The following is a 10,151-nucleotide window of genomic DNA, read 5'->3' as shown; positions in this document are numbered from 1 at the left end:
CCCCATCCCGACGAGGCTGCTTAAAGAGGTTTTTCCTGCAATTACTAGATATTATTAATGTGTCTTTACTAACAGGCTGGTTTAGAGCTTGAGAACAGATTTATTTAGAGCTCAAGAGCAGCTCGTTTAGAGTTTTAGAAAAGATTGCTCAGAGCGGTTTAGAACGCGTCATATTAAGCTGCGTTCACACAAGCGTTGCAAAAGCTTGTCAAAGCTTTTGGTGTGGACGCAGCTTTATGCCGTGTTCACACCGGACGCGGCTCGAAATTTCGCGGCGCGTCCGGTGTGAACACGGCAGTTTACTTGCGTGAGTGAAACGAGGGTGTTCACACCAAACGCGAAAAAAAAAACGCGGCGCGAAGGGCGTGGCTTAGCTCTGTTGCTTGCCTCTGTGAGAGACAAGCGACGAAGCTTTTATTTCCACTATCGACCATGGAATAAATAACCACCAGTTCTGCTTTATACTTGTTGTGGAAGTCCCAAACATGTCGGAACATGAAACGCCCTCGTATTTGGGTTCATAACATCATCCGTAGCCGCACACAGCTCTGTGAATTTCACCGACTCCTCCAGGAACTGCGTCTCACGTATCTCCGTAAAACGATACAGATTATGCCATCCACTTTTTGTGTAAATTCCACATATGTCGGAACATCAAACTCCATGGTGTCTGGGTTCATACTATTATCCGTAGTCCCACAACAGCGTCTCAATGAAGCCGCTGTCAGCGCTGGTTCAGGCGGAGCAGCAGCAGTTTCATTCAGAAACGGGGAGACGGCGGTGGTGACGGGCGTAGCTTCTCAACGCTGATTGGCTGCCGCAACCTTGCATCACGCGATTTCTCCGCCAGAGTTGGGAGAATTCAACTCACACGAATTCGCGCCGCGTCCTTCGCTTTGTTCGCCCCAGGTCAAACGTTCTGTTCGCGCCGCCTCAAACGCGTCTATCTCGCCGTGGCGCGAATAAATCGCCAATTCGCGTCGCAGCGCAGCGCGTCTGTTGATTGACTTTACATGGAATCTGGTCGCGCCGCGTCCGGTGTGAACACGGCATTAGACTTTGCCATGATTATGGTCTTGACTTCCTCATATGCGTTCATGATCATCTCCTGCCCCTCGGCGGAGAAAAAAAGTGGCTTGTCCTTTGAGTTTATTTGCCATTGTAGCGTTAGAACATCATTGATTCAGTGCTCGACTATTTCCCCTTTTGAAGCAGACGGGCAGGCGCAATGATCCAGATGACTGACGTCTGGTTCGAATTAATGAGACTGTTTGAGTGCGGGTCAGCCTTTGAGGGAACCGAGTTACCCTGACATCAATCATATCGGTAATTTAAGCTGGATAATAGGACAATTGATCGACTTAGTTGAACCACGTACGAGGAACGGGGCCCTGCTCATACACATCCTGATAATCCACAGAATCGTACAGTAACACTAGGCTTCACAACATTAAGCTAGATGTTGAATCTGGTGTATTTAGAGATTAAGAATAGCTTGTTTGGAGCTAAGGGCAGCTTGTCTGGGACAGGACAACAGCTTGTTTAGAGATTTAGAACAGCTTGCTGACAGTTTAAGATTTAAAGTGCCAAAACAGAAGATTATCTGGTGACTGTAATAATGTTCGTAGAATTAAGGTCTTCAGAAATATACTTACAGGTAATAAGTGAGACTTCCTGGATAAGCAGACAACACTTAATCTGGGCTTCATGATAAAATATCTCTCAATCAACTCCTGATGCTCCCCCACATTTAGCTGCAAACAGACCTGAAAAAAACAAAAACAGAAAACATTGATTTACTACCAGTAATCCATTTCAAACCAGAATCTCTCCATTCTCAATGAATATGAAATGTGAAGGAAGCATTCAGGTAAGCTTGGCTGTATCCGTTACTTATGTGCTGATACTATGATAGTACACTCAAAGTAACGTCTCACCTCTAGAAAAATGGGAAGTGTCGGGATTGTGACTGGGTCCTCAGCTCTGCAAAGACAAAAGCAGAGAGCAAAATGAGAATGGTACGGTACCGCTGGGTGCCAGATGCTGATTGGAGGTACATTGAGCAGAGGGAAGAATCAGAATCAGCTTTATTGGCCATGTACGTGTACGCATACAAGGAATTTCTCTCCAGATTTTGAAGACGAGAGTAATGCTGCGTTCACACCAAATGTGAAGCGATAATTCGCGCCGCTTTTACCGCGTCAGTTTACTCGCTTGATAATAAAAGTGTGTTAACACCAAACGCGGCGCAAATATTCCACCACGTCAAAGGGGCCGTGGCTTATCTCCGTGAAAAGAGCTATCATTTCCACTACCGACCATGGAATAAATAACCACCAGTTCTGCTTTATACTTGTTGTGAAAGTCCCAAAAATGTCGGAACATCACACACCCTCGCGTTTGGGTTCATAACATCATCCGTAGCCGCACACAGCTCGGTGAATTTCTCCGACTCCTCCAGGAACTGCATCTGGCTTATCTCCGTAAAACTGATACCTTTTTCTTCATCCACCATGAAAATAACCACTAGTTCTGCTTTATACTTGTGGAAATTCCACATACGTCGGAACATCAAATTCCATGGTGTCTGGGTTCATAATATTATCCATGACGGCCGCTACCAGCACTACTTCAGCAGCAGACCAGCAGCAGTTTGATTCAGCAACGGCAGTGATGACGGATGGAGCTTCTCAATGCTGACGCAACTTTGCTTTGCGTCACACAACTTTTCTCACCAGAGTTGGAAAATTAATTTGCGCCGCCCGGCGGAAACAACGCTTTTTCGCACCCCATCGCGTCTGTGCATTGACTTTGCATGGAATCTACTCGTGCGTTAACGTTTGGTGTGAACACAGCATAAGACAAGCTTTTAAACACATTTTTGACGCAGCCCATGATCGCCAACGCAGCACACGACTCTACTGCAAAGCCCCGCAGCTGTAAGCAATCCAGCAGGCAGCTTGGTGCAGCAAACAAGTCTTTATAGGTAAAGGAGCGACGTGGGCCACGCAGTCGGAGAGCTACTGCGGGGCTTGGCTCTAAAATCTCTCGTGAGATTATCATTGACCATGTGTGCGCGACGTCAGAGCAAGTCGGGATCAAATCGGACACAAATCGAACCGGCATGCATATAAAACATAATATGCCCATCAACTCTGACCAATGATGCAACACTGATGACTGGTATGTATCCAGTAGCAACGCTGAGTCTGCCCTGCAGGCTGGGATCATCCCAGCTTGGTGTGTGGCACCATTAAGACACACCAGTCCTATTGTATCACGTGTTCATGTCAACACATTGGCCCAGACAGCCATACTACTGTACTCATTATTCTGTAGAACACGCAGTCAATCTTATAACGTACAACAGCAACAAAAACACTACTGCTGTATATTTTGTGGGCATTTTGCTGCATTCCAAAAAAAAAAAAAACTTTCCTCTGTTGCCATAAGAGAAGAAACAAATAATCTTCTGGTATTCTATTCTTCTGGTACGGTTACCGTTTTCATTGTTACGATGCTGCTTTTCTTCTGGCATAGGCACATAAAAACAGTAGTCAATAGTCACGAGTGTGACTTTCTATTCTTGGACTCAATTCAAGATTAATTACATAGGGGTGCTAATTGCGGGATCTCCTCCAGTTCTCTCCTGTGCGCCATTTAAAACAAATAATGCCATGAAAGCAGAGTAAATGTGTATAGTATTGGTGTTTTTATAGTTGACAAAAGTATTAATCAACTGACTAATGAAAACACAGAGACAAAATTTATTAATGCTAAATTTGCTAAAATAAACTAAATTTACTAAAACGTTTCACTATGTCTCAGTGACTTAAATAACAAGAGAACTTTAAAAAGTTACATTAATTAAATTGGGAGGCTTTTTTTTCCCCTCAGCAAATTGCCAAATAATAAAGTAAATAGACAAGATCAGACTCTGCTCTTGAGCACACAGCTGATGGGGACGTGGTTTGTTTACGTGCCGCTTGCTGCCAGGACACGGTGTCCTAGCGGTCATGCCATCTTCACTGAATGAAAGTGACATTGTGTGACTCCTGTGTCGGTGCCAAGAGGCTGACAGCCGCGGTAGTGCTGCTTTTTCTTCTTCTTCTTTCACAATCGAATATGCAATTTTATATCCGAATGCAACGTCTAGTTTATGTATGCAGAAACTAAGTTTTAGAAGATCTTGTTTTAATGAAATGTTATGAAATACTCAAGTAGCTGTAAAGGTATAAAGATTAAACGGTTTATTTTTCTGTCAAGGCAGACAACGTTTCTATCTGTAAACATGGTCCTCAGGCATATCTAACCCAGTGGGGCCATATCTACATGTTAACCCCTTATGGTGAGTAGCATATCGTTTTCATGTTGGTTGAATGTCGGTGAGGGAGATACAACTAAGAATCACACCACCAGTACATGATGGTGAAAGTGGTATCTGTCAGTGGAACATGACTGTTTGAAACCACAGCGTGACATAACAGAATCATCAGTGGCACATCAGAACCAGAACCATGTACTCGCCAGGTATGTTTACACAAACGAGGAATTGTTCTTGGCGAAAGGTGCATAACATTAGACGAGACAATCATCAACAACAACATCATTAAGTATAAAATAAAGTGCTCAGACCAACAGATAACAGTAATGTAAACAAGTGTTCTGTAAGTCACAACTAGTGAGTATATGCCAGTGAGAAAAGGTATATGACAATAGAACTTGAGTGAAACACTTGTTAAAAAGTGCCATAAGACGTCCAACGCAGACTAAATAACAAAATGGAAAAAGGAAGTGTCGGTCTAAAGCAACCGCGCTCCTAAAGTCAGTCCTGAATCGCTGAATCTTTCGCACCTGTGAGCTCATGTTGACGTGCCAACGCATGTGCCGTTGCCCTACGGTGTAGCACAACGAGAGAGAGACAGACACAGAAGGCAGCTAAACCTTAGCCGGAATAATTCACTGTGGTGACCTGTCGGCAGCCTCCTCGCTATGGACGTGTAGCAGCATCACCCCGCACGTGCCAGTCCAAAACGTTCAGCCGTTACTAGCGGAGACCACGCCGAGCGACACGGGCTACGTTAGCTAGCTGGCAACTAAGCAGCTCAATGTCTGCCGAGCATTTTCACGTCATTAGCGTTGAGCTAACGTGAGGACACATGGCCATGACGTTAAATCGACTTCATTCAATATTAGCAGGTGTCTGCTTGATACTACCTTCGCGCTAGAGCCCCTCTCGCGAGCCGTGGCCTCATTACTGGTGGCAAAGTGTGTCGCTAGCAAATGACAAGCTACGTGAACGTTACCACACGACTAGGTTAACTAATTAGCGTATTCACGTTATCTTAGCGGATACCATGTTGTAAATAAATACTTGGTACAAATGGAGCAGCTAAATAATGGCCTCTTTCATGCCGCTTCGACCACATATTCCCACAAGAGCGATGGAAAGCCTGTAGCAGCGTCCAACAAGCTAGCCCAACCTAGCATGGCTAGCCGATGGTACCTCAGACGGGTCGTCTGGAAGCAGCTACTGACCTGGCTAAGCTGATGGCCGAAGGCATGCGTGTCTGAGCGGGCTCATCTGCCTGCGTGACTTGCAGAGCTTAACTGAAACATGGCGTAACACACACATGAACAGCCTGTAACGCAACACAGAGACTGAAGCCACCATCACCATGTCAGCGAGCCCGTTTGCTAGCAAGCTACTAGCTAGCGAGGCCAGCACACGCGAGAGCGGCGTTATTCCAGAAAGAGGCTCGTATAGTCCGGTACGTCACATCACCTGGTGGTTGTTTTCCAGTTGATAGTCTTGCCTAAAAGGACTGGAACTCGTGTGGTGGGTATCCCCAGTGCCAGTCACTCTTGCTGTTCCGATTTGGTGGCTATTCGTTCCTCGGTGGGACCACTTCCTTTCACCCGGGCCTCTGCTGCGCCAAAACATCAACGTAAACTCTGTCTCTAGCGGGGGCAATCTGCCACGCCATTCTACTAAAGGGAACGAGAATCGCTAGTGTGCTCATAGTCTGGAGGTCTACTGTCACTGGCCTCATTTAGTGGAGAGGGGAGACACGTGACTTCACTCACAGACTAGATTTTATTTTATTAGAGGAGCAAGGCTCACATTAGCAGCTATCCTTGCTGATTTTAATATATATATATATATATATATATATATATATATATATATATATATATATATATATATATATATATATGTCAAAAAAATTGTGTTCACATTTGAAATGCTTGTTTGTGATTTTGATAGTAAAAACAACAACACAATTTTCCAAATCAGATTGTTGTTTGTGTTTTGGGATCCATTATGTTGCTATAGTATTTAAGGTGAAAACATAAATGGCAGGGCATGTATAGGTGATGTGCGGATGCAAAAAAGATTGCCAAAACTGAGCATGGTAAACATTTGTTAATGTAAAGGCAACATCCCAAGTATATTTATATATCTTACAGTTAACATATCCTACATTTAAATTAAGATGCATCCATATTTACCCCAATCCAACAGGCGCAGGATGTCCAATCAAAGTGCAGCAGGCGAACCCTTCGCTGTCATATTTACATGTACACTGCTGAAGCTGTTCACTGTGTGTCCACTAGGTGGCAGCCTCACCGCACACAGTCATCGCTGTTCAGTTAGCACATAACTAGAGCAGGAGAACAGTACCAAGAGCATAACCTGCAGGGGTCAGAGAGGTCCACGCAGTTCTCTCAGACCTTTTCAACACCACTCGGAACTGGATTCAACAAAAGATAATTGGTGCTTTCACTGTACTTAAACTAATGGCATTCATGAAACTGTTTACACAGGGCAATAACTAAAGCAATCAGGAAAATAATTATGTGAAGCCATAGGATCCAACTTCATGTTTACTAAAGCAAATATAAGAACTAAAATGTGTATGTGGTGCAAAGGTCATGTAAAGTCTCCATTAAAAAGACATTGTCACCTAATATGAGAAAAGTTTGAGAAAACTAAACCAAATATTGACCCTTGATGGTTTTGACAGCTCATTCCAGTTCTTTTACACATCTGGCTGACTGACATCTGTTAAACCATCTTAACACGATAGACCCCTAGGGCAGTGGTTCTCAAACTTTTTCTGTCACGTCCCACTTTGGAGGCCGGCCCAACAAAATTGTAACAAAATGGTCCAACTTGTTGTGACCATTTTGTGACCAAAATTAGTAGGAGTAAACCGGATTGCTCCATTAGACAAAAACTAATAACATGTGCAATCACTTTGTTAGAACAATGCAAATAAAGTTCTATCTGTACAAAAAATAACTAATATTTGGCAAAGCAATGATCTATTGTGGCTGCAAATAACCTGTTTTGCATTGAACATATTTCAAGATAATAACAATAACGTTCAACCTGTACAAAACAGAATGAGTGCAGCTGTGTGAGCATCACGTTGTATCAGTATTAGTGGCTGCTTTGAGCTGCTTTCCTCTACAAATCTTTTAAAAACAGGGTAGTAGATTTGATACTGCCTCTCAATTCATGCTCAATGTTGAGCTTGAATTGAACTCTGTTTTGAGAGACGCAACAGCAGAAAAGCCGACCTCACCGAGATCTCACAGAGGGCTTTTAGCAAAACACACTTTTTTTTTCGCGGAAAAAGAGGTGAAACAGGTTATAATATTGCTTTGAAACTTTAAATGAATGAATATATACTTTATTTATCCCCAAGGGGAAATTTGGTGTCGAGTAGCAGCAATTTAAAGACAGAAAATAAGATATATACAGTAATAATATTAATAATAAAGCTTCATTTATCGTTTTGTTTCGTATTTGGCCACTTAAAAATCCCTCCATGCAGTTAAGACAAGATCCTGGATATAAAAGTTATTTACAAAGCACCGAGCTAGGATTCTCCAACACTGAATGACATCGAGTGAATGAAACACGACGGATGAGATCGTGCAGCAATAATGTTTGTGGTCGATCTCTGGAGGCTACTTTTAAAGTCCCCCATGGACTCATTGATCTGTTCATTACATATAATAGTATTCATAATTACACCGTGTCTGAAGAAGGACTAAATTGTGGATGCCGAGTTAGGAACTCTGTGAGAGTATTCTCAATGTCAAACAACTGCAACAATTCTGACTGTTAGCCGAAGCCAGGAGCTGATACTGACTTTTCTATTTCCTCATGTCCTCAATGTTAAGCTTTATATTTAAATGGACTAACTTGAAACTATCCACAGATATCTGAATCTGTCAGTACCCTAAAAGTCAAAACACTCACAACAAGAGACAAAAGGGTTTGAAACACGTCTTTTATTGCACTTGACTGGTGCTGTTGAAACAAATAGAATGACTGAGGCTCCGATAGCAAAGCTAATATGCTCTTCCTAGGCCAGTCCATCCGCTGTCTGAGGGGCTTTACAAAGGCACCAGCCTCATGGGGTGGGGCATGAGTCAAGATGCATTTACGGTGAAATTGGTCCAAACCTGAGGGCACCGCTTGGCGTTTTCTCCACCACTAAAACCACGCACTAAAAGGGAACTTCATCACCTACATCTGACCCTTAATCTAACCTTAACTGGTCAGAGTTAAAGGGGACATATCATGGCAAACTGTTTCACTGCTTGTACATTTACATGTGGGCATCTGGAGTGGCTTTCAACGCCCAAACTGAAACACAACCCAGCCAGGTTTGTGTGGGCATCAGAAAACATTCAGAATTGTCTCCCCCTTTTATGTCAGAGGGCAGGTTAATTTGTTTCATATGTATATCGCGTTTTGAGAACTACCTTTGCGAAGGCGCACCATATTTATTTAGCAAGCCAATCAGAGCAGACTGGGAGTTTCTGATACATGTACACACACACTCATGATGATGATGCAGAGTGCTATCTGATGATGTTCACAAATAACATACAGCATAGAGAAAGATATTTCACTGTAATGCGTTCTCTTTTCATTGACAGGCTTGGACAAGCATAGCTCAATCACATAAAACGTTAAAAAAAAATCCATAATGAGACACAAAATATTACAAATACATGATCTGCGTCCACTATTATACAATATAGAGCCGCTGGGGTGATGCTTCAGTACAAGAGTTATACCAGACGCCCTACGTGTTAAAAACCAGCTGTCCATCACTGGGTTCGTGGTGAGTTGTGTACTTTCTTTGTGAGCACTTGTACCACTATCTTTGGCAGTTTGGATTCTTTTTTCAAAAAAGTGCAACGGATCATAATTCCCCTTCATCAGTTATCTTCCCAACAGTACAGGCATGTGAGCCCACACAGCATCATACGTGTTCCTGCTCCAGCTCCAGTTGTTCATCTCAGCTTGAAGTACTTTCACTTTTCACATCGTCTTAAATGGCTATTCAGAGAGGCAAACGGTGCATCCATAAATCCATAGCATATATCTATCTACATTTAGAGTGCGCTGTCGTACAGTGGCAGCGCTGTCGGCTTTGCACAGCTATGGACCACTCACTTGGACATCAGGGCCACGGTGAGCAGAGTTACTCAGGTAAACTGCAACATTATGAGAAACACAGCAATGCTATGAGAAGAAGTCATAACCTTGTGAGTAAATAGTCAATATTTGGAGAACAAAGTCACAACTTTACAAGAAAAAGACATCTTGTTGGTTCTGGTGATATACTACGGGTCTTTGGTTCTCTTATAGATAATAATGTTAGAAATGGAATTACACAAAAATAATTTTCTCAAAATATTATTACTTTTGCTCATAACATACAAACTTGGATTATTACAAATTAGGCTGTTATTTTAAGTGACTTTTTTTCTGTAAATTTACAACTTTCTTTTTCTCCAAATAATACAACTTTATTCTTGAACGTTATGACTTTTTATCTTGTAAAATCACAATTTTAGTCTGATAATATTATGAGTTATTCCTCCAAATCTCAGACTTCATATTCCCCAGCAGTTGCCCTGATACATTGTCATACAGTTTACTTCAAGCCACATCGAAAGCTAAAAAGCAAAAACCTAAAACAAAGCTCTAGTAGTTTAAAAAACACATCTTTAAAAGCCTTCACTTGGTCAGTGTGGTGCAGAGGAGAGGCAGTTGAGCTGTGTGTGTGTGTGTGTGTGTGTGTGTGTGTGTGTGTGTGTGTGTGTGTGTGTGTGTGTGT

This window comes from Taurulus bubalis (genome assembly GCF_910589615.1).
Source record: "Taurulus bubalis genome assembly, chromosome: 1".
Lineage (NCBI taxonomy): Eukaryota > Metazoa > Chordata > Actinopteri > Perciformes > Cottidae > Taurulus > Taurulus bubalis.
Note: the sequence above shows the minus strand (reverse complement) of the source record.